The 27191-nt window shown below is 33.7% G+C and overlaps 1 pseudogene; it reads left to right on the forward strand.

The window, feature by feature from the left end:
• On the forward strand, positions 1-26676 carry LOC144371296 (tolloid-like protein 1; annotated as a pseudogene).
• The last annotated feature ends 515 nt before the right edge of the window (positions 26677-27191 follow it).

Below are 27191 nucleotides of genomic sequence, written 5' to 3' on the forward strand. Positions count from 1 at the left end.
ATGGCTCTGCCACGCTGGGGTCCCCGCGCTCGCCGCCCGCGCGCCCGATCGTGGCCGCACAAAAAAATTCACACGGAGCCCTCCCGCGGTACGGCGTCCCTCGGCCCCACTCAGATGCTCGCCGCCCGCACCCGCCGGGGGGCCCGCAAAGGACGCAACAAAGTCGGGGCGCGGAACTTCGCCCGCCCCAGCGCGGGAGAATGCTCCAGACGCTGCTCACGCAGGAAACTCACTGCCCGGCCGCAAGAGGTCCAGGCCGTGCAGCCGGCGGCGGCTGGGGCCAGGCAGCGGGAGCCCAGGGCAAGCGCACTGGAGGTAGCGAGTGCCGCGCATGGGGGGGGGGGGGGCAAGGGGGACGAGCGGAGGGGGCCTCGCGCGGGGGGGGGCGGGGGGGGGAGCGGCATCCAGAGCGACCCTCGGCGCGCACCCCGCGCCTTCCTGGGGCACTTGCTCCTTGACCCGCCCGAGGAGCCCCAGGGCGTTTCCCCTGGCGACCCGTGGGGTCAGAGGAGGGCGCTCCGGGCCAGGGCGTGACCAGGCACCGCAGAGGGAGTGGGCATCTGGTAGCGCGAGGCCTTGCAGCGCTCCTGCAAACATATTCTTCAGTCTCTGCCATATGAAGCCAATGAAAGATGCCTGCTGGTGACCAAATGATGCTCATGCAAAAAAGTGGTTCTGAAAATTTTAATAACCCTTATGTTTTAAAAAATTGTGTCTTCATTTCTTCTCAGGACATGTTTTCAATTCAAAATTCCATGTGACTTAATCAAATGTGAAAATTGATGGAAGTTCATATGAAAAAACTTCAAATGACTCTTTAAAGCAACCAAGATCAAGGTTTTTTTTTTTTTTTTTTTTTTTTTTTTTTTTTTTTTACTGATTTTAAACCCAAGTGTCAATTTTTAATGGATTTGATAGATGACTCCTGATGAATTATGATTTTTATATTTATTTTTAAAGAGCAATATAGATCTAAAACAGATCCAGCTAAGATACCATTCTGGTTAAAGAAAGTATCCACCCTCTGGAATTACATAAAAAATACACTAGATACTGGGGACATGCCCTAGTTCAGTTCCCAGCAAAACACACACACAAATAACAATAATAATAAGTAAAAATATTAAATTCTAGTCCAGATCCAGTTACAAGCCTCCTATTCACAAAACTTAGTAATTAGTTTGTTTCTGCCATGTTCAAGGCCTTTCATGGTCTGATTCCTGTTACCTCTCAAACTCCTTTATTTCAGAATATATTTTTCAGTGCATCCTAAGCTAACTCTTTCCAGAACACCTCCATATCCTTGCCCATGCTGATCCATCAGTCCAGAATCTCCTTTACTGCCATCCAGATTTAATGAATTTCCATTCACCTATCAAAGCCAACTCATCCAGAAAGCTTATTCTTACTATTTCCATTTAGAATTATCACCCTTTTTCTACTTATGTGGCACTTTAATTTGTGGGCTTATGTATATTTCAATGTATTGTTAAATATTTTGAAGTAATATAATGACAAATCATGTACTTTCCCATTTCTAAAAGGGCTTATATTATTTACAAAATAATTACATTGAAGGATAATTGATTAAAAAAACCTACCTACCAGAAGAATACTATCTATATACCTTTCCAAAGTACCTGACCCCTATTATGTACCTGTCTAGAGTCCTATCCAATTTCTGCAATCCCAGGCCCCTTAAATCTTCTTTTCCCATCCCCAGGGGATATCATTACTCTGAATCTCACACTTACCATTTCATGCATTTCTGTATATTGTTAATACATATGGAAGTATCCCTAAGCAATATATAGGATTCTTTTGCACCTTTTTAAATCTACATACATGATCAGTCTATTTAAAATTTGCTGTTACAGTCAGTGTTTTATTTGTCAGAACTGTTGATACATACAGTTTCTGGGCATTTTTTTTCACTGTTGCCTAATAATTCCATCACATGAACATTCCACAACATATTATTTGATTTCTATCTGATCAATAGAAATTTAGATTGCTTACAATTTTTGTTAGAAATAGCACAGTGCAGAAGGAGACAGGGTCCCCTCTGTTTATACTGATGTTATGGGACTTCCACACTATTCTCTTATTTTGTTATTAGACATACATTCTGTGACTAAAATGTCACAGGACTGGGTGGGCAATGCCGAATGCTCAACGAATGTAAACTGATTTTCAAGACTTATCCTTTCTGTATTTGAGTTTAGATTTTGTAGACTTAGGCTGCTATGTTTTATAGTACAGATGAAGACTTGAATCTTTAGATTTTCACACTTCTCCTTCAGAAACTCTAAAAATAAGTTGGAAGGAAACTCAAGACTTAGTATTAAAAGGGGCTCCTTAGCCATTCAGGTGTGGTGGCACACACCTGTAATCCTAGTGACTCTGGAGGCTGAGGCAGTGTAATTTGGTAAGACCCTATCTCAAAATTAAAAAAGGGTTGGGGTTGTATCTCTGTGGTAGAGAAGCCATAGGTTCAATCTCCAGTGTGAAAAGTGGGGGCAAGGTGGTCCTTAAAAATGAGTTTGTGGTATTCCTGAGTTCCTTAATGCCTCTGTCAATTTTGGAACACAGTAGATGTTTCTTTATGAAATAATGACTACCCAGTGATCACATTTCTATCTTCAAATGCTATTAATTGTTTTGCAAGATCAAAAAAAGGAAATATTTTTAGCTGTGATGAAATCATCCTGGCTTGAAATCATCAAACAAGCAAATACTTTGTTGTTTGAAACATCCAGATAAATATATTGCCCAACTCCTACCATGGATTTATATTACCAGGAAGTTTCATGAAATGGTTACATAGAAGGATAATTGATAAGCTAGCAGAAAAATATATAGATATATATATAAAATATATATTCTAAGAAAAGTAAATATTTGTTATGTGTTGAACATTACACTGTTTTCTGTCTTTGCAGATAAGACCCAGAGCTTGAAAACAATGGGTTTATGCAATGCAAATAAATGTATTAAAGTCTTTCTTTTTAAAATGAAAAGAAAAATGTTTATATGTTGTCAACACAATTCTATCCTATGTTGTGTTTTTACTGAAAGTTCAAATTTGAAGGAGGAATTTCATGTATACAAAATGAATATTCATGCACACGAAAACATTTGTAACATTATATTTTGGGGAAAAACTTGAAAAAACAACATAAATGCCATAAAATGAAGGATAAGTAACTTATAACATGAAAATAAGTTAGAATTTAATGAATTTATTAAAGCTATGATTTTGTGAAACTCTGTACTTGTTAACTAATAAATATAATTGTAAATACCTCTGGTTACAACTGTTCTGTTTTTTTGTTTGTTTTGGAGTTATTTTGGTACTGGGGATTGAACCCAGAGTGCTTTACCACTGAATTATAACCCCAGCTCTTTTATTCATTTTTATTTTGAGACCGAGTCTCACTATTTATATTTAAACTTCATGTGTGCTGAGGCTGCTCTCGAACTTCTAATCCTACTTTTTCAGATTCAGGAGTCACTGGGATTTCAGGTTACAATTATTTTTACAGTTGTTAAATTGTATATTATTTGTCAGAACAAAGTGTAGAAGAAACAAAACTGCATGTGTAAATTTGGTTTGTTTTAGTGGTAATATAAATGGAAATTTATCTATTTTTTAAGTATTATTTTTAGTTGTAGTTGGACACAATACCTTTCTTTATTTATTTTTATGTTGTGCTGAGGATTGAACACAGTGCCTCACACATGCTAGACAAGCGCTCTACCACTGAGCCACAAATCCAGCCCCAGAAATTTATTTTTAAATTGCTCCTTCTTATACTAAATTTAATATGATAATAAATAAAGCATCATGTTTTATTTTAAAGAGTAAAGTGTGTATATTGTAGTAACCAAGTGTCCCCATTTGCTTATAACTGATGGTTTTCCCAGAGTGCTGAACATTTCATCACTAAAATCAAAATCATCCTGGGTGAGTGAGAATGATGAGTCACCCTATAAAGTATCTTTAATTGGTAGGAGAAATGATAAAAAATTATTTCTTTTTCCTTGAGACCATAGGAATTTAACTCAGAGTTACATTGGCACCCTTTTACTCTTATATTGAGACAGGCTCTTGCTAAATTGCCAAGGCTGGCCTCCAACTTGTGATCCTATTGTCTCAGCTTCCCAAATAGCTAGAATAATAGATATATGCCAACAAGCCCAGCAAGAAATTATAATTTAATTTCAATTGTTAGGAAATAAACTGGATACTAGTTTGTTCACCAATCAGAAATTATTTATATTTTAACCTCTTCCATATGACAGCTACTCTTAGAAAATTGCACGCAAGGTCTTAAAGAGACAACCTTCTAATTACATATTCACCTTGTATCCATTTCAACAAATGAAATTAGTCTCAGCACACATTAACTGACATAATTACCAAAAGATCAACATCAGATTAGCCACTGTAGCTCAAAGAAAAATAGAAAAGAATCCATTGCTCCAGCAAATTGCAAAAGTGTTTTCTAAAAAGGGCTCAAAAAGGTTGTTCAACTTGCAGATAGTTTTAAATAAAGCTAATAAAACATGGCTATAATAATATTCATTCATGAGACGATTCTGGTTTTTTTGTGTGTTTTGGCTATATTGCATGTAAACTTCAGTCTTTATAAAATCATGCATTTTGTTGATCTTGTAATCCCCATTATACATGTTTTACTGGCATAGCACTCCTGTTCTAGGAAAAAAATTGTATCTACCATTTGTGTTTTCATAATTAACAATCATACAGTTATCCTCAAAGCACAACAGCAGCAACAAAGACACCGTTGTATTTGTAAAAAAGTTTACTTCTCAAATTTCTGGCTCTTTTTCCTAAAATACTGGCATCATAGTAAAACACTGTTCTCCCTGCTTTGGGTTCAAGTCATCTGATAAATCAGAGAAACATGAAGATAGCAAAAAGAAGACATATGTTAGTGCGATTCTGCAAGGCAAAAATGCCTTTGCCAAGACTTCTTTATTGATTACATGCCATCTATCCTTTCACATCTCTCTTCCTTGTTTCCTATGCCAGGTTATTCTCACCACTTAAAATGTAATTTGCACAATCCACCTTCCATGCACTCTGTTCTGGTTACTGTGCTATTATTAGACTACCTCAGCTTTACAAGATCTTTTATCAAAGCTCATTAGCATTCTTTATCATCATCATGATTATTGCTATTATTATTTACTTTTGCTCTTCTCTGCAGAATGTTTTCTCTTTATTGCAACACTTGGTATGTTCTCCCTATTATTTAAAAGCTGGTTCACACATTGGTGTAGAATTTGCTTTTGTTGTAAATGAACTCTGATAAATCAGAGAAACACAAAGAAAACAAATTATTCAAGATAAAAATAGACATATACTTGGATTATTTGTTACTGTTCCTTATCCACTTAAAATCTTCACTATCAGTAATGTCTCTTGAAAACTTTTCTTTCTGACACAGTTGGTTACTAATTGTGTTTACTATCAATAATATATGAATTTTGGGAAATTACAACCAGAATTAGAGTGAAATTACAAAATGAAATTACAACCAAAAATATAATGGAGAAGGGGAACTGAAATAAAGAAGGGAAATTATAACTCACCATTTAAAAAAGAAAGACTTTAATACATTATTTGCATTGCATAAACCTATTGTTTTCAAGCTCTGGGTCTTATCTGCAAAGACAGAAAACAGTATACTGTGTTTGTTCTGTTCAACACATAACAAATGTTTACTTTTCTTAGATTCTTCTCATTAGGTACCCCAAGCCCTCCACTTAACACTGTTAAAAATTTGAAGAGCATGTCAGTTTATCTTCTCACTTTGCTTTAGCACTTCCATTACACAAACACACTCCAGGGTCTCTCTGTGGTCCAGCCCATGCTTGCAAGAGATCTAATGATTATCCCAATTACTTTTGTAGAAAGCAATTAAACTATAGCAATCTTACAATCACCATTGATAATGGATGCCAGAACCTTTGACAAATAAAATCTCAAAGTGTCACTCTTCACATCTCTTATTAATTATAAGGAGAAATAGTACTTTAACATTGCAGGCATTTGGTGAGTTCTGCCTTAATCAAATGACCCAATATATTGTACCAATTACAACAGCACAAAAATTTGGATATGATGCATTGAGTACACATTAATACCTATATGATATTTCTTCAAAAAATTTTATTATGCTGGAGATTATACCCAGGGCTTTGTGCATGTTAAGCATGTGTTCTGCCCCTGAGCCCTTCCTTCCAAAAATATTTAACCTGAATCTAATCATTAAGAGACAGCCAGGCAAATTCAACTTCAGGGACATACTGAAAACTGGTACAAATTCTAAAAAAAATGTTAATACTATAACAGTGAACAAATAAAAAAAAAGACTAGAAAATTGTAACTCAAGGGAGGGTAAACAATAGGAAAATTGAATGTAACAGATAATCTTGGTTATATCATGGAATGCAAACAAATAAATAAAACTACAAGAACTGTGTTGAAACCATTGTGAAAATTTTAATATAGAGTTTATTTTCAGATAATAATATTGGATCAATGTTAAATTTCCCAAGTAGTCATATTGTGGCTATGTAGAAGAATGTCCTTTTTCTTAAGAAATATATGCTACAGTATTTAGGGATGAAGTGTCAGGATGCCTGCAATAAATTATCCAATGTTTCAACAATACCTATACACCAAGGGAAGGAGTACATTAACAGAGAGCAAATGTGGCAAAACGTTAGCAATTGGTAGATACAAGCTCCTCATTATACTTTGCCTGCAACTTTTCTGAAGATTTGAAATGTTGCAAAACAATAAAGCTTGGGAAAACCTATTAAACCAAAATCCAGCATTTCTTAGGGAAAGAAGTCCTGGGTTTAATCATTTACATTAAGCCAACATGCTTTGCTTTGAGAAAACACAGAGGTCTCCAAGTTTGGGGAGCATAAGGAGCAGGGTCAGCACCAGGTATACAACAAACATTGCTATGTAGACTCGAAATTTCAGGACAGGTTCTATGTCTCCAGGCACAATGAACTTCAGATCAAAATAGTAAACTACCCCAAAAAAAGAATTGTGTTTACTGAACATGTACAGATTTCTTCTTGTCATTATTCCCTAAAAAAATCCAGTATAAAATTATTTACAAGTCATTTACATTGTATTAGATATAAGTGGTCCGGGAAGAATTTAAAGCATAAAAGAGAATGTGTGAAGATTCCATGCAAACACTATGCTGTTTTACATAAGGAACCTGAGCATCCTCAGATTCTGGTATCCATAGGAGGTCCTGGAACCAATTCCCTGCAGATATGGGAAAGATTGCATATATTTATGTAGTTAAATATGACATCAGAGATGCTGTAGTACAAACAGAGGCTCAGAGAGATATGCCTCACCCCATGTCCCACAACATAACAATAGAGCTGGATTTCAAACCCAGGAGTCCTGTGTTCTATTAACATTTGAGGCTTCCTCATGTACAATTATTTCTACAAAACAACAACAATCTAAAATTTCCTGAGCTATTTCAGTTTAATAAAAACTTTGGACTTTTTGCATGAACGAATGCTACCAATTCCTCTCTCTTTTTCTACCAATCTTCAATGAAAATGAGACTACAAAGCAAAACCTGAAACATGTAAGATTTTTGAAAGTTAATAAAGTCAAACCTATAATATTAACTAATTTCAAAGGCATATTGATATTGGAAGGAAATTGTCCAAAGTCTTGGCATAGTTTGTTGACTTCATGAGTTTCAGCCTTTCAATTTCAGCCTTTATGAACCATAGATGCTCAGTGGTCCAAATTCACCTGAATATGTTCTGATGTTGATACGTGTTTTATTGATTGTTTGCTCAGTGATACCTCTTTTTTAATTTGTCTGTTAAAATTCAAGGAGATTAGGGGATATAGGGGACAAAATTGAGGGCTGCATTTTCTAAAAGCCCTGGAAGGAGATTTTTTCTCAAAAGCTGTGCTTTCTGATTTAGGACAGAAACCTATCTTTTAAAGTCTTTGTCAGTAATTTTTATTAAAGACATATTTTCTTAGTTCTCTTCTCTCCTCTTCCTTTTGAACTTTAATATTCTTTAGATCTGTTTTCATAAATTTTATAAATTACATAAAGTAATGGAGTGCATTTTTCAATTGAACACCATTTAGGTTCTTGTTATTTTCTTCTAATTCCAAATTTATTCCAAAATAAAATTAATTGGAGAAACTTGATTTTCTTAAAATGACATTTTTAAAAAATTTAGTTGAATATATTATAAAATATATTAAAAAGTTTTCAAAAATTATCAAGACTTTGGAGCAAAACTTGTGCTACTGGATATAAAAATATCCAGTTTCCATAGAGGAAATAGCTGAAATACAATCAGTAGAGCAGAACAACTTGCTGTTGTTATTACATATAACATTATGTGATGTCATGGTCACAGTGAAGAAAAACTCTTCAAATTATCAATAGATGAATGAATTGTCATGTTGTCCAAATAAAGTCATGATTCAGATTGCTCTCTAAATGCCCCACACATCCTTTATTTTTAGTTAGCAACATTTGTTGCTGTAGAATTTTTACCTTACACAAGGATTCATGGATATTCATAACTCCAACACGTTAAGATCAAAAAAAGGATGTCCAGAGAAAACTAGTGTAGCATATTACTATTGTTTATTTGTGAGAACTTGAAAATACATTGAGTGTAACTCAAGTGTTTTCTGGTATTCTTTAAGGTGGACTTTGTGACCATGATATGTCAAAGAAATGAGGGGCCCTCTATCAACTCATAGACAGGATAAGAAGAATTGGCTCTGGTATATCAATGTTTAAAGTTGCAGACGCTTGACTTGATGTACAGTAAATATTATACTCATAGAAGTTTGGTTAATTAAAATCAGTGTGCCATTATGACCTGAAGCTTGTAAAGAATATATGCTGAGAAAGAGTTCTTTCTTTATTTAATTTTGTTAGCCAATATATGATACAAGGATTTTAGAATTTAATTTGAAAAATTTGAAATGTTCTTTTAACTTATTTTAAGTTTCTATTTTAAATGTATTAGGTATTTATTTTGTTTATACTTATTTCCAGTCATTTGAGTATCACAGCAAGATATTTTAATAAATCAAGAAGCTATATCAATTTTAATCAAATGGAAAAATATCATATCAATTTATTTTCAAATAAGTCGCTTAAATTGACAAACTAATTTCTTACATTAAAAAGGTAATGTGTTTTTGATCATGAAGCATACATTTAAGACATTCAAAGAAACTACTTTCTGGTTTTATAATTAGTAAATATTTATTGAAGTCATTAAATGCTCTTTTTGGATTTTAGTTTTTTTAAAAATCCTTCATTCATGCTTATTTTCTAACATCTCTTAAATTGATGGATTAATAATTAAATTTTTGAAGTGCTTTCAAGTAATAATTTTCCTAAGCAAAGATGCTTTGCCCCAGGACAGACATAGGTACAGGGAGACATATGCATTTAATACTTGTTGTGTCAAAACATATTCCAGTGAAAAAGCATTTGTATCAACAATGATAGATGAATATAAAAAAATCATGTAAATTTATGAGAAACAAGACAGTAACTGAAAATATTACAAAAGGCCACCAAGAAAAGTCAGACTAGACTTGGAAGCTGCTCCAGGGAGAATGCATTTTATATGAGCCTACTCTTGAGGTACTTACCTCTGAGTCATGCTGATACGTGGAGAAGAATTCAGGGGAAACTGGAATGGAGATGGCTGAGTGTTCCCAGGAGTCAAGACCACATCTGTCTTTATGTTATTGTGTTGATTATCAATATAGTGTAATATTCATAATTTAGACCATATTATAGAATATTAATTTTGATTTAAAGTATGAGGGATTTAGCCAGAATAAGAAGACTCTTGAATACCACATAACTTTATTAAACAATATATATTTTATTATTTTGGGGAGAATTGATAGTGAGTTAGTAAAATAGAAAATATAAAACCATTTTTCTATGGCTTATATGCCTGTGTAAATTCTACCTACTGTATACAGTTGTATGAAAATTCTTCAAAATTCATTTATAGAGCATTAAGAAATAGTATTTGGATATGAAATACTTAAATATTTTAGTGCCTTTCTAAGCTATGTAAGATAACTAAAGTTTTTTAAAAATGAATTTTGACTTCAGGCATATTTATTCAAATATGTAAATAAGACATTTCAACTTTTGTCCTTTAAGAGGTAAATGATTCCCTGACAGAGGACTTCTGTTTCACAGAATGTTTTAAATGTCACTGCAGGCTTGGAGCAAAACACCACAGTTAAGGGAAAAGTACCTCTAAAATTCTCAGGGCAAAATGAGAAAAATCGAGTTCCCAGAGCTGCTACATCATGAACTGAAAGAATATGGCCTGGAGATGTTATTCCTTATGTTATAGGAGGCAACTTTACTGGTAAGATATTCCCAGAGTGACTGTTTTAATAAAGAAAAACAATTACCATGCACATTAAGTGTGCATTTTTATAGAATAGGAATATAGCAACTATAGTATTCAATCAAACTTGGAAAAACACTCCCTTAACCTAAGTTACTAGCTTAGAATATCTCTGAAACTTGGAAAAGAATATCTTTACCCTAAGAATCTAAAGAAATGTTCTGGTTTTTGAATTGAGCCTCAAATGTGTCTATTAAATCTGGAAGCTGATCTCTCTTCAACTGACAGGAAGAATATATACACCATCTATAGAGCCTTGTACACACATATTTGTAGAGATAGAGAGCCTTGACCTTCTGATTATAAAGTGAGTGTTGATTCTTAATAATGACTCATCTGGGGTGCTATAAGCTAGTACTCTTTGTTTAGTGATAACAGTGGCATTCTGAATTGCCGGCCTAGCACAGGACGGAGGAGCCAGCACAAAGCACTCCTCCCTGGAGTGGACACCATTGTATTAAAGTCGTGCCATTTTTTTCCAGGCAGCCAGAGAGCCATGTTCAAGCAGGCCTTGAGGCACTGGGAAAAGCACACCTGTGTGACATCCATTGAAAGAAGTGATGAAGAGAGTTACATTGTATTCACCTATAGGTCTTGTGGGTAAGTAGAACCAGGGAATGATTGAAGTTTAGATGGAAAAAAAAATAAACTCCACAAGTAGGATTTCTTTATTAATATTGCATAGAACTTTGGCCATGAGAAAGTCTGAGTTTTACATAAGAAAATATTATATATTAAATGAATATATTCTAGGACCACAGAATTTTGTGCCTGTAGGGCAAGTGGGTTCCTACCTCCACCACACCACTTTCTAACATTGGCATTGCTGATATCCACTCACCCAAGTTCAGAACTTGAGCATACTTGTGCTTCTGGTATGCTTCCTCTGAAATCTATTTTCACCTCGTCCCACATTAGTGCCCTGGTTTGCTCACATCTTCAGCATCCCATGCTTGGGCTATTCTTATGTCTTACCTCATCAATTTGCTGCCAAACTAGAATTATTTTCTAAACGTATTGGTCAGAGCAAGATTCTACATTTTCTGAGTGTCTTAGATATTCCCTCCCACAGTAGTGTTTTCCAGATTTGCTTCTTGCAAGATAACAACTACTGTCTCAAAAATAATGTGTCCCATGCTTATATAATTAATTAAAATGAACTCTAATATTATGTATAACTATAATGCACTAATAAAACAAACCTCAAAAAGGCTTCTGTAAATTGTGAAAATGCTGTGCTATATTTTAATAGATATTTTTACAGCAGTGTGGAAATGAATCGCAGTATTATTTATTATTATTATTATTATTATTATTATTAGTAGTAGTAGTAGTAGTAGTAGTATTATACCAGGGATTGAATCCAGGGGCATTTAACCACTGAGCCAAATCCCTAGCTATAATATATATAAAATATTAGAGACAGGTCTTTCTGACTTTCTTAGGGCCTAAGTTGATAAGGCTGCTTTTGAACTTGTGATCCTCCTATCTCAGCCTCCTGAGCCACTAAGGATTATAGGCATATGCCACCTACCCAGCTCACTAAGTTGCTGAGGCTTACTTTGACCCAGCTCATGATCCTCCCGCCTCAGCCTCCTGAGCTGTGTTACTGGGATTACAGTGTGGGCCACCATGACTGATGGTTTTATCATTCTTTCGAAATGGTGTTGCTATCTTTAAATCTCATAAAAAATCATTTCAATTATTAAGGAGTTTGGAAGTTGGTGTTGTACAAAGTGTTTAGGGCCAATGAGAATAAGATATGTGTATGTCAAACACTTAACACTCTCATTGGATTTCATATTGGGTCTTTTATGTCGTCAAAGCTGTTGCACTAAATAAATAAATGCTGTGGTATTTGGTTATTCAGATTAGTGAAGAAGTTAATTTATGATATACATATTGAATTCCCATGTTGTGTTACCTCCATAGTATGTGTTGGGATGTTAACATTGAATATAAGGCATTCTCTCTGAGGAGGACGTAGATAGGCAGTTTGGGGGGTGTGATAGTCAAGATTCTTATTTGCAAACACCAGAGATGAGCTAACTGAAGCAGGAAGAAGAATGTCTCAGAAGGTTATTAGGTAATAAATAGAATCACATGAATGGAAAATTGGAGAGAGAGGCTGTGGGATGAATCAACCTTAGCTCCCTCCTGCACATCTGAGATCTTCTCTTTAAAGAAATAGCTACTGTGTTCTACCATATGCCAGGCTCTGTTCTAGGGGCTGGAGATAACAGGAGTGTCAGACGGAGAGTCCTATGTGCTCATAGAGCTTACATTCTAGAGTGGAGATGCAGAGATGAAGGAATGAAATAAGTGAAATATAAAACATACCATTAACTACAGGTTAACTTGAAAATCTTAGGGTAAAGAGGCAACTGGGTATCTGGGAGAACTGAGTTCTTGAGGAGGAATGATAAGCAAGAGCTTTTCTGCATTTTCAAGGCAGAGTAAGGAAGTAAGCATGACTGGAGTCGATGGAGTGACAGGAGGGCTGGTTGTAAGAGATGAGCTCTGTGTGGTAAGAGATTTGTGTGCGGAAATAGTTTAGGATCTTCTTGTACTTTGTAAAGATTTAAAAGAACCTGTTTTAGTCAGATTAGCAAATTTATACTACGGTAAACAAGGATCCCTCAATCTCAGAGGCCTGGACCAACAGACTTTTATTTATTTGCCCACGATGGCTTAGCTGTGGCTGCGTTACAGCAGTGTTACTCTCGCATCCAGTCTTTCTGCCCATTGTTCTCCCTCCAGCAGATGCAATAGAGACAGTATGGTCAACCATGTGTTGGCTCTTAAAAGACTCTCCCCAGAAATTACACAAACAATTTGGGCTTCTGTGACATTGTCCAGAGCAAACCACATGACCAAACCTAGCATTAGTGGGGTAGGGAAATATAATCATCTGTTAGAGAACGGTAATGGATATTTTAAACCATTGACACAATTTACCGCAGAGCTATTGCAGATTTGATGTTTTAGAAGAATCTTGGTGCTAAGAAAACTGCTGAAGGAAGGCTAGAACAGAGAGAATCATCAGTTAGTAAATGATTTCAACACTCCATGTGAGATTCCATGGTTGGACTGGGGTGTTAACAAGGGAGACAATGACAAGATGATTGATTATGGATATAGGCTGAAGGTAGAGCCAACAGGATTGACTGTTGGAGGACAAAGGGAGGATTCAGAAATCCTGGCATTACTCAGCCTGAGCCTCTGGAAGGTTGGAGCTCCCTTTAACTGAGATGGGTAGGTGAGAAGATAGATCGGGTTTCTTGGAGAAAAAAACTAGGAACACAATAAATTGAAACATTTATTATTCTACAAATGCAGACATTAAGAAAGTTGGGTGACTATTTGAGCCTGGTATTGGACAAATAGTGCTATCTCTGGACTAGCCCTGCTTTAAATCCTTGTGATAAATCAGTGAAGCGAAGAGATGAAGGTTCTTGTCCTGATTACTACCCCATTCTAATGGTGGGCACTTAAATTTTAGTGGCCTTTTATAGGAGTTTATCATAGAAAACAAGAATAAAAGAGAGGAAGGAAGGATGAAGAAAGGAGTTATTAAAAAATGTAATGATTAAACTAAAAAAAATTGGAAATATAGCTGATGAAAAGGTAGAAGGCATTCCAACCTTTTAATGTTGAAATGTCCCAAAGGATTATCTTAAAGGAAAGTGTTTTGATCTGCCAAACCAAGGTGAAAATAGGGAATAGTATACTTCGATTATTCCCTATGATTAGAGAGAGGTGAAAGTTTCCTATGGGTGTTGAAAGCATTTCTTGAGGTACCAGATAGACCACAGGATGGTCAAGTCGTAAAAGTGGCACACAAATTAGAAGTAAAAATTTGAGAGCCATATTGAAGAAAATGCCTTCAAACCTGGATTACATTAGAAACTAAGATAATGTTTGGGTATGATTAAATCACATTTTTCTAAATTGCATGTTACCCTATCATTCCATGCCTAATATTTGTCTAAGTACATATTTAGTTAATCTGAATGTAGAATTCTTTGTCCCTAAGAGCTCTTGTTAGTCAGGGATAAAAGCACTACATTTTTCTTGTTTCACAGGACCACTGTAAAATAATAACTCATGAATAAGGCAGTGTGAAATCTATTTTTCCTTTCCATTATGAAATCCCATCTTATTATAGGAAATTGCCATGGGTAAAATTATGCTAAAAGGGTGTTTTAGGATTAAATAAATTGACCAAGTTGCTTTACTGTCTCCCAGAATTTGTTTTGCAAAGTGCTGTCTTCTCTGACTATAACCAGCAGAAATGACTCAATGTGAGTAATTTAGTGGTTATATAATCACCAGATATTTCAGTTTCAATAATACTGCCTTAAGGTATCAAATATTTCAGTTTTAATCTCTATAATATTTGCACAAAAATTGTATCTCCATATCTATTACTTATTAGGTATGTAATAAATATTTGAGTATGTAATAAGTATATATGGATTAAAATATTAAAGAAAATTCTCAAGGCAAAAAGACAATTCAGATTTTCACCTTCCCCACCAATTTTCTCTTTTCTATTACTTACTTATTTATTAGGCTTAATTTACTGCTATACTAGATTTACACATAATGAGTACTAATGAGTTCATCTAACTCAGTTAAAATATGTAGACACTAAAAACCTAATTAGAATGAATGAACAAATAAATAAGTAAATGAATAAATAAGTTAAAAACCTACAGAAATAATTTGGGTAAGAAAGAGACTGACACAGGAATTTATATTTGTGCAAAATCAAAAGCACCATCTAATATACTTACCCTGGAAAATTAAAAGAGTAAAATTCTTTTTACTCCTTTGTGCAATTAATTTTTGACAATTTTTCTTTTAATTTAATAAATCAGAGAGGTGTTTGACAATGTCTAGTGCACTGCAGTTCCCAACTACTCAAGACCAATTATTTAGTGCTCTCTAATGCTGTTTAGGAGAAACATGCTATAGACAAGCTATTTCAATTCAAACCTGATTATCAAAGTTTTAGATATGATTTTATTTGCATTTATAATTATAGCTACTATTGTTATATCACCTAAAATTTGTTTTAAAGGGTGTCCAATGTATTTATTATTTATAGAGTGTGTGGATAAGAGACTTCCAGACTGTTATGCACTCATACATACATGTGTGCACACACACACATTTAAATGAATAAATAGAAATTCTATTTTGGATAGAAAAACCTTCTATGTATATACATTTATAAATATATAAATATCAATAATTCAATGAAGATTTGCAGGAAGGTATTTCTGGGTGTTTCACATTTTTTTCCTGATAATCCAGGAGATTCTTTTAGACAGTGAGATTAAAAAAAATCACACTCAAATGTTAGTCTGAACAATAGACAGAAATCACAGAAATCTAATACTTCTTTGAACGATTAACTATTGTTAGTGGTTTTTTTTTTATCAGATTTTGCAGACAATTCAGGATGCTATAAGAGAATACTATAGGCTTGGTGTTATAATGAACAAAAATTTAAATTTCAGCTTGGAGCCTGGGCACTGCAGATAGAGTGTCAAATGAGATACCACATCCTGGTTCCTTAGGTTATTTATTTATTTATTTATTTATTTATTTATTTATTTATTTATTCATTTATTTATACTGGTGATTGAACCCAGGGGTGCCCAACTGCTGAGTCACGTCTCCAATGATTTTTATTTTTTATTTTGAGACACAGCCTGGTTATTGCTGAGGCTGGCCTGCGATCCTCCTACCTCAGCCTGCAGAATCACTGGGATCACAGGCATGTACCACTGTGCTATGGTTCAACACAACTCTTCACAAAAGTTCCACCATATTGTAATTTATCTATTTTTCTCTTCCACCAACATCTCCACTTTCTACTTTATTATAGATGCTTCTCCTATGTAGGTTGGAGGGGAAATGGACCCCAGACAATCTCTATTGGAAAGCACTGTGATAAGTTTGGGATCATTGTTCATGAACTGGGCCACATGATGGGCTTTTGGCATGAACACACATGACCAGATCGAGACAACCACATAACCATAATAAGAGAAAACATTCAGCCAGGTGAGAGATTTTAGGGTGTGTAAAATTATTATGTTTTGTAAACAGTGTAAATTATGTGGCAGAGTCAATATGTTATTTTATTAAAAATCACTCTTGTTGGTTTTATATTTTTAATTTCTTTTTAGAGACTGATTTCCTGCATTTTCTAGGCTTTGTTTGTTTCTTAAGGTCTGTTTTCTTTCTAAACGTCTGTACTTTTTCAAGAATAGGTGTGAGTTGTTGAACAATATACTAATATTATTAAATGATTATTTTATTTGAACTGTTTTTGTGCTTAGATCTATAATTTATATTATAGGACTTAGAAAGAGCCCAGGGTTTGCCATGACATGCACAGTAACCACAGGAATCTACATTTATCATGTATAATTTCTGAAGAAAATTCCAGTGAAATGAGTCATTTACAGGATAGTCTACATAGTTTCTTTGAGATTTTTCTCTTAAACTTGACTTTGTCAAAGACAGACTATTAAGAATATTTTTAGTAGTTGAAATATAATTTATAATTAAATTTTAATTTTCTTTTAAGAGTTGGTATATAATAGTTGCATCATTGTAAAACTTTTTACTTAGCTTTCACATTTGCAAAGATCAGTAAGTACATTTCCATCTCTACCACACCCCCTCCCAAAAAAATCTGTTGTTTGGAATTATTTTATAAGGTAGTGTGCACTTTTAGCAAAAGTAAAATAAAAATGTGAGCTTACTTTCTTGTTCATGGGCAATTTTAAGTTATCAATGTTAAAATTCTTATCATTTTCTATAATTTAGAGTTGCTTTCTTTATTTGCTCATTATATATTTGGTACCAGTTAATGCTGAGGCACTATTAGACACTGAAAGGTACTGTCATGGAAAACATAAAACTTTGTATCTACACAAATGATTTCAAGTGAATAAGAAAAGTACCTGTCACATTGAGAATACTGCAGAAAAGAAGCAAGTTGTAACAAATGTGCATTGGCAAATCCAGAGAGATGTCACACACAAATATGAAATTTAGAAATAAAGTATGAATATTTATTGCAGGTGGACCAGAAAAGTGGTCAAATTTGTAGGCTGAAAATACATGATCTTTTTCACTTAACTGTTGTGGTGGCATGTTGAACTATGAGTGAGAGTTAGTTCACAACTACCTAGGGAGGGTGGAGAATCTTTTCTGTGAATCTAAGAAATTTAGATTGTATCCTGTAGTTACTGGGGAACAAGTGAAGGGTTATAAACAGAGAAAGTTAAGATTTTTAAAAGAGGAATTCTGTAACCTGTAAAAAACATTAATTGGGGGTGGGGGAAAGATGAGCCTCAAGTGAGGGAAACCTATTAGAGGTTTGAGAGGTGGCTGTGTTCTCAATTAGGGTAGGACAGGGCAAGAGGAAGAAGAGAGTCTTAAAATGTTTTAAGAGGAACATAAGGAAAGATCTGCAAAAGCTTTATCTTCAGACAACACAATGAATTGTGGTATCATCAATTGAAGAAAGGAACACTGGTGAAGAGGCTTGGTTCTGAGAAAAAGAAATAAAAAATACTGATTCCATTTAACACATCCCTCAATTCAAAGACCCTTTGAATTGATCCTCCTTTACTAGACAAAGGAAAGGCGAGTTTGGACTTTAGTATGTATCTGAAGATAAACATTTTGTAGTGGATTTGACCGTCTAGGGAAAAACTGAGGAAGAAGAAGAAAAAAGTGGAGCATAGAAAATGAAAAGCAACAAGATTTGAGCAACCTTTAGAAGAGTGTCCACCAGAAGACCAAAGGTGTCCTCTAAGAGGTAAAAGAAAAAATCAGTGGAATATGATGTTCCAGAAGCCAAATGAGGAAAACAATTCAAGAATGACAAAGTGATCTGTAGAGCTGGATATTAAAGAGAAGCAAAGAAAATTTATACTCCCCCCAAATAGAAGCCCTGGCTTGAACCATCCATCAAAGTTCATCTTTATGCTTTATGTCATTGAGAGAAAAACTTAAGAGGAAACAATATTTCTGAAAATTAATTCAACTATCAAGGAAATGAGAAGCTTTCTATTAATCACTGCTATTTTCTTCTATTTGCCAAATATTATGTGGAATCCCCCAAATACTCTTATAAAGTACATAACTTTCAAAAATGATTTTACCATTAAGAGGGTTTCTGATGCAACATAAATATTACCTAAACAGGGAAAAATGTATAGGTATTATTAAGATATAGATTATGATACCTTAATACCTGACATAGTAGTAGGAAAATTTTGATCAAATACTTTTTTGACTAAACATTCAGGTCAATTGAAAATAAAATATATTTCCAGAGATTTCTTAAGTAATTGGAACTCCTGTATCAGAACTACTGTACCAGTCTGAAAGCATTCATGTTAGAGATTAGTTATCAACAAATTATGAGTTTCCCTAACTCAGAAACTTAAGATCAGGTGTTTCCCAAGAGCTCTGGGTAATAAAAACAAATGCTGGTTTCATATTTACATGCAGAATTGGTGACTATGATTAAGAGGTAAATTGGTATGAGGATCAAATTTACATTAGGAGATACGTTCAAGAAAGAAGCTACCATTTATTTTAATTGTTAAGTGTGGGTCACCCTGTTTCTATCACTGATTCTCCCCTTCTTTCAAGAAACAAGTCTAATTTTCTTTTGTTTGGATTGTATGTGGCTATGTTCTTTTTAACTAGCAAACCCCTCTGTTTCACATGTTTAAGTTATAAGATATATGCAGGGAAATGCATTTCTGAATTTGGTTATGTTTCACTTTCAGAAAATTTATGAAATTTTGCTTTAGCTAGAGAATCTATTCTCATATTGTGTTCTAAATTGAAATCTTGTTGATGGGTCACAAAATCTGGTCTATAGCTTTTTGAAAATTCCCTCTAGAATGGGATATGCTATAACATGCTGAAAATTCCTTAGGAAGACAAGAATTTGAATGAAAATTCAGGATAATTTTTAAGAATATTTTCTAACACACATAGATATATCAGATATTTGTTGAATATATATTTCACTATATAGGCTAGATAATTAATTTAAAATTTTTTATGGTGTGAATTCATTCAAAGATATATTTCACTATATAGGCTAGATAATTAATTTAAAATTTTTTATGGTGTTAATTAATTCGAAGATGCACTAAAACACTTTAGCCTAGAACAGGGTTCTATGGATCCAAGTTGTTTCCTTCATCCCTAATGCTCAAATGAGTATTGGTTTCATCATCATGTAAGAGAGATGTTATATTGTGAAATCACTAGATTTCTTTACTGCCTTTTGGAAAACTTTTTATTTAATATTTTTATGTTTAATAGAAATATGACAGGGGACTAAAAACCTAGTTATAATAATGGTATGATCATTTCATTCCCAGCCCTATATGAATTTGCAATTCCAGTACTTCACCTTTAAATAAAATGTTTCAAAGCTTTGCAAATTACATAAATAACATGACTTGCATCATCTTTGACTGATTTAACAGTGAAAAGGGAATCATTGAAATGTAAACTCTCTTGAAAGAAATTCTTTGGTTTGGGAACTATTGATGTAGACCCATGTATTTAACTCTTTTTTTTTCAAATTTCAGGAAAAAAATGTTGCCTAAAAAGGTACAGACAGGCAGTCGAAAATCTCTTAAAATTGAAGATGTCCTGAAGTTAAGATAGCAGATGTGCAAAGGAAAAAAAAAAGTTCTGAAGCATATTATTCTTGATTCAAAAGCTGTCAAAGTAGAAACATCTTTTTCTCAAGGGGAACCTTCTTTTATTTTTGAATGAAAGTAGATTGGCTATTGTTTTATCACCAATGATGAAGTCATGTAGCTATAACCTCAGAGTTGTGTTTATACTAATATTGTTTTTGTATCTTCCCACAGCGTTTCTTAGAAAGGATCTAAAGCAAATAGTCAGATAATTTTTGTGGGTCCTGGCAAACATAGTCATGAGAAAATTATGGGAAACGCATTAAATAAAAGCATAACTTTACAATCACTTCTACTCTATCCAGAGAAGCAGTATGATTTTAAAGAAACAAATATTATGTGGTGTTAACAAGTATACACAGAAAACAAACCCAAAATATGCTTCTGGTAATTTCCTTTCTGCAGAACTGAACCCATTGTTCAAATTCAGTTCTTTTGCAACTTGCTCTTTTAATATGATATCGGAGTGCAAATGATTTTTGCACACACCTGGGAGTTGGTATGTAAATACAATCAGCAAAAAGATCAGTCATTTAGTCAAAAGCAGATGCAGGTCTAAGAAGCGCTCTTATGTTCTTTTAGTTAAAAGGCTTTTGTTTATCCCTGATTCATAGGTCAAGAGTACAATTTTCTGAAGATGGAGCCTGGAGAAGTAAACTCCCTTGGTGAAAGATACGATTTTGACAGTATCATGCACTATGCCAGGAACACCTTCTCAAGGTTGGAGTCTCAGGTTATAACTTTTGACTTTTAATCCCTTTCTCCATGTGGCCTCTCACAAAGCTATGTTTGACATTAGAACCAGACCATCTTCCAATATCGCTGCCTCCTGTCAGAAAGAAAGTAGAAAAATAATGGTTAACATTCATAGCTAATAGCAGGCATTCATTTAAAAGATATTTTACATTACCTATCCAATGTATAAATTTAAAGTGATTGTTTTAAAATGATTCGAACAATTTTATATTCATAAATTATAAAAGAAAGGGCAATTAAAACCATTACCAAACTAATCAGCACATTAAATTGGCAAAGCATTGCTTAATGAAATTCAGGCATTTCTAAAGCAACAGGTTACTTTATTGTTGAGTTTGAATTATATTCTCTAAAAAGAGTGTTTTGTAATGTAGATTTTCATTTTTAGTACTCAAGTACCATTTATGGTCAAAAATTGATATTATTAGATGGATTCTCAAAGAAGGTGGTTAAGAAGATATTTTACTTCCACGAAGTTGACAATTACAGTTCATCAATTGCTAACCTTAAATTTATTTCATTAGTAATTGAATGCTGTTTTTAAAGAGATAATACATTTGGGTTTTGATCTATTTTACTCTAAAGATGATGCCATCAAGCAAATAGTTCCCAGGTAAGGATCTGGAAGAATTTAAGCACTAACCTCCTTCATCCCTTCTTCCCATTGACATCAATTTTACACTAACCTTCCTGCCCATTTCCATTCATTCTTCTTGCCCACTTATGTCAATGTCACATTTCATTAGCATCTATTTTTAAAAACGAGATTAGGAAAAAGAGAAAAATATTCAAATGTATTCCTATGCTCTAAAAACAAATTTCTTGGTAAAAAGTAAAATACATGTTAATGACCCCTTAATACATGAAAACATTTTAAAATTATCTTTATCTGGGCAAGGTGGCACATTCTTATAATCCTAGCAAATCCTTGAGAGACTGATGCAGGAGGATCATGAGTTCAAAGCTAGTTCAGGAACTTAATGATGCCCTGAATGCTGAATGCTATGAATAAAACATAAAAAGTGCTGGAGATGTGACTCAGTAGTTAAGTGCCCCTGGGTTCAATCCTCAGTACCAAAAAAAGAAAAAATAAATCTTTTAAAAAAGTCTGAATGTCAAAAATTTGAGAGTTGACTATATTTAACATTCATAGATTTAAAAGTCATTACCTTCTGAAGATATATAATATTTATTTTTGTGCAAATGTGATAACTATCCAGATACTAACTGTTCATTCCTGAATTTGAATTTAAGTTTTTGTAGATATGTATCCAGAAATTTGGCCTGAAATTAACCCTAAAATTTTATTTTTAGGTCAATGCTTGAAATTCATTTTTACATGTAAATATGTAAGAAGTTGATTGTTACATCCCAGTTCATCCAAGACACCGTTCTCAGGCTGTTGAATTATATTATTTAGAATGAACCTGGGATTTAATGCTTTAGAGAAGAGGAAGTGAAAGAAATTTATCTCCTCTGTCCTTCATAGAATGAATCTTTACTAAGGATTACCATATGTAGCATATTAGCATATTCTCTTAGTCTGTACTACTTTGATATTACATTGCATTTCCCCCCCAAAACTACTCTGTTCTTGCTGCCTGCTTTCAGTCACCACCAACCTATCTTTGTATGGTATGACAACTAGCTTTGACCTATGATTCTGTTTCAAAACTTCATTCTTGTGGATATTCAGATTTGTGACACCATTTGTTTAAAAAAAAACTGTCTTTGCCCAAATGAGTATGGTTATGGCACTCATGTTAAAGATAATTTGACTTTATATATGAAGTTTATTTCTGGCCCTTGTTATTTCATTGGTCCGTAGCTCTGCAATTATGCCAGTACCACATATTTTGGTTGCTATAGCTTTATAATATGTTTTGAAATCATTTCTCAAAAGTCAAAGTATGAGTTCTTCAAGTTTATTTCTTTTCTTAAAATTATTTCAGCTTTTTATTTTCTATTGAGGTTATACATAATTTATAAAGTGTTTTTTTTTAATTCTGCAAAAAAAAATCTCTTTGGGATTTTGATATGGATTGTAGACTGGGTAATATGATATGTGAACAAAGAATATTTCTATTTTATGTGTCTTCTTTAATTTCTTTTTTTAAATATTTATTTTTTAATTTTTAGGTGGACACAATATTTTATTTTTATGTGGTGCTGAGAATTGAACCTTACAAATGCTAGGCGAGCGCCCTACCACTTGAGCCCTAGCCCCTCTTCTTTAATTTCTTACCACATTGGTTTTTTTTAGCTTTCATTTCTTTGGTTAGTTTTATTTCTCAGACATTTTTTAATGCTATTATAAGGAGAACTTTTCTACTTAATTTCTTTTGTGATTGTTCTGTGTTACTCCACAGAAATGCCTTTCTTATATTGATTTGTATCTTTGTTTCATTATTAGTTCTAACAGTTTTTGTAGAGTATTTATGGTTTTACACATAAGAACATGGCATCTGTAAACAGATATAATTTTTACTTTTCCAATTTGGCATGCATTCTATTTATATTCTTCTTTTCTCCCTCCCTTTCTCTTTCCTTCCTTCCTTCCTTCCTTCCTTCCTTCCTTCCTTCCTTCCTTCCTTTCATCCTCCTCCTTACCTCTCTCTGTCTCTCACTTTCATTTTCTTCTTTCTCTGGCTAAGACTTCTAGTACTGTGTTGAACAGAAGAGGTGACAGAGGATAGGTATCCTTGTCTTGTTCCTGATCTTAGTGGAAGAGCTTGTTTTCCACCATTGAATATGATATTAACTCTAGGCTTTTCTCATGTGGCTTGTGTTATGTTGAGATAAATTCCTTCTATTTTTAGTTTATTGAGTATCATGAAAAGAATCTCATCATGATAAATACTTTGTCATGTAGAATCTTCACAAATGCTTTTTTTTGTTTTTATATCAACTGAGATGATCACAGAATTTTTGTTCTTCATTCTGCAGATGTAAACATATAAAGTTTTATAATTTCTTCTGTTCATAACGCTTGTAGATTCTGAAAAGAGTCAATAAAACTTTCAATTGTTTTCATGAGTGTAGATCAATAGCAGATCTGGGAGAAACAGGGATGGACTCATGAGGTTTTAATGTTCATGGATATTTTGTAATGTAGATGTTTGCACACTGGAAAATTCTAATTTTTCACTAAAAAGAGAGTTATGATATTTCGCAAAATTTTATTTAAAAACATGTCTATTTTTCTCTTTAATTGTAGCTAAAGTGAATGAATAATGGAGCTTAGTTAGCATACTCCCAACTGGATGTGACTCAGGCCTGTTAATAGGATTTCACTGAGATGATCCATGAAAAGTCTGTCTTGCTCAATGGCCAGGATGTAGGGAATAGAATTTTTAACTTCTTGATGATGACAAAGAAAGAACACAAGAATAAATCACTTAACCTCTTTTTGAATAATTACTTCTTTAGGCAGAATGAGGCTTTAATGCCCATGGATATTTTGTAACATAGATGTTTTCACACTGGAAAACTCTCATTTTTCAATAAAATATTTCATAAAAGTATTACAAAGATATGAAATATTTTCACCTCCAAAATATCATTGACCATTTAAAATGGAATCTTTTTTTGAAAGCTGGAAAATATTAAAAGTTTTCAAATATTATAAATTTAGTTTTGAAATAGAAAATAGTGACATCAGTATGGAAGGACTTCATATATTGTAGCACTTTATTAATTTAGAAATAGCTTTTTTTAATACTACCTGGTACTTTAGCCTTTCATTTCCTTTGCAGTGTCCTCTCCAGTGGAGAATCTTACAACTATATGCAAACTCTCACTTTTAATGATCAGTTTCCACAAATCATTAATCTTCACCCACATCTCAGGTGGTATACACATAGGATTCTGTAGATGCTTGGATCTGGTTTTAGAGTTCCACTGTCCTTATTTGAGTTATTCAAGTTAAATATAATGTTCATCACTCTTTCTTTTATTAAAAACTAGAGAAGTTAGCCTTAAATTACTCAGAGATCATGTTACTCTTCTGTTTACCAACTTTCTCCAACTTTCCAAGATTAACAGTTGTCCTCCAGGTAAGAGTTAAATTCTCTGGCTGGTGCTCAAACTTTCAAGATCCTCTCATCTCCAAGCTATTGTGTTTCTTGTTCTTTCTCTTGGGGAACACTTTACTCTCAGTTACACATATAGCTCTGACCTTCACTTCTTGTATGTTTGGTTAAAACGTCAAATCCCAAATAAGTTTTTTTTCAATCATCCTCTTAAAAAGCCAGCTATCATATCTGCACAATCAATATCCAAAATTTTACCTTTATATTTTCTCCCTAGCACTATCACTACCTCAATTATGAATATCTTGTTTAATGCCATTCTCCCGACATTAGTCTGTTAGAATCATGAAGGTGTGACTTTCTGTATGTTTTATTTGATGTATAAATCCAGACCTAAAACAGTGCTTAGTAAATATCTCCTAATGGGAGAATTAAATAGACCTGAAAATGTTGTTCTGTTGAAGGAACGTCCTATTGGTTATCTTAATTTGAAAGATATTTTATGATTCTATTTCTTAAATTTATGTACAGTTTTTCCACCTTTTTTTATTCCATATACACAGACTCCATACTTCTCAACTCTTTGGAATAGTCTCTCAGTCTGTTTTGACTTTTAAGCTTACTACTTCTTTTTGAGTTATAAATGTTTGATATATATTGCAAAATTAGAATACAACTTTAGTGCAGTGTAGCCAGAATATTAAATGATGCATATTAAGAAAAATAGCAATTCTCCTACCACAACCTTGAGTCCAAAATAACTCATTATCTGTAGTTTAGCCTTATTAGGACATTGATCAAGCTATTTTTGCTTATTTATTTCATAGTGAAAAAATTTATATTATATATATATGTGTGTGTATATGTATATTTACATATGCAAAATTACAATATTTTTGTTTTGCATGGTCTTATCTAAATCTCAGCACCCTGTTTTTCCTTGTTCTTGTAACATATGCTATAATAATACTGAACTTCTCAGTTCTTTAGGTTAAATTAGTAGTTTAACTAAAAAAATTAACTTTTCATTTAACTCTTACAATTTCAGTAGCTTCAATTATTTTTTGGAGGTTGCTATTTTTATTATTTAATGAGGAAGAATTGTTTTTCAACCTGGTAATCTGTGTGGGAGACCCAAATAAAAGTCTAGTTGGAGACTAAAAAGTATTTCAGATTATTACAAACATATGATGTACATTTCTAAGGAAAAAGTGGATGTTATCATTGAACGTGAGGCACACACATTTAACATGAATCTTTTTGTCCTACCTTGATGAAAGTACTTTGAAAGCCTCATACTGCATAAAACTCAAACTGGCATATCTCCCCTATGATTAAAATTGAGTATGGGGGAAAAAACAGCCTGATGTTTGTTAGGAGTTTTAATTTGGTGACGTAGGTGTGGTTTGTTTCTCTTTTTTTTTTCCAGGGGGATGTTCCTGAATACCATTCTCCCCAACCCTGATGAAAACCGCATACGTCCGACAATTGGTCAGGGAACCCGATTAAGCAAAGGAGATATTGCACAGGCAAGAAAGCTGTATAGATGTCCAGGTATTGCACAAAACAAACACAGAGGCATGCCTGGGCTTCACTATGCTCTTCCAGATGCATAAGCCAGAATTTAACTCTTGTCCTTCTCTGTGCTGGCAAAGGGTGTATATAGTTCAAGTGATCCAAAATGAGATAGAACAGGACTCTGGAGTACTCACAGCTATAAATAGAAACAGGTTGCTAAAAATCAAATGGTATATTTTTATTTCTTTTAGCTTTATGAGTAAGAGTCAAATAGAATGATCATCTGATCACTGTTAAGTAGTATCGTGATTTTGTAGCTAAGTGCTATTTCTTGCTCACAGAAAAAGATTATCTTTTCAGAATGAGATCCTATAGGATCTTTTCTTGCCAGAAGCATTATTGATGGTATGTAAACTAAAGTTTTATCAGTAGGAATTTTAAGTTTTTTACAAAAAATAATTTCTAAGCATGTTGCTAGTGAATTACTGAGTAAGTGTATAAAATGATGGCTAGAAGTTCATGATTTCAGTATGGGCAATGGCATTATTGTATTGATATTTCTGCTAAAAGGAGTTTCCTCTCCATTAAATCACATTTGCTAAGGAAAATTGTG

The sequence above is a fragment of the Ictidomys tridecemlineatus genome, chromosome 16 (assembly GCF_052094955.1).
Source record: "Ictidomys tridecemlineatus isolate mIctTri1 chromosome 16, mIctTri1.hap1, whole genome shotgun sequence".
Classification (NCBI taxonomy): Eukaryota; Metazoa; Chordata; class Mammalia; order Rodentia; family Sciuridae; genus Ictidomys; species Ictidomys tridecemlineatus.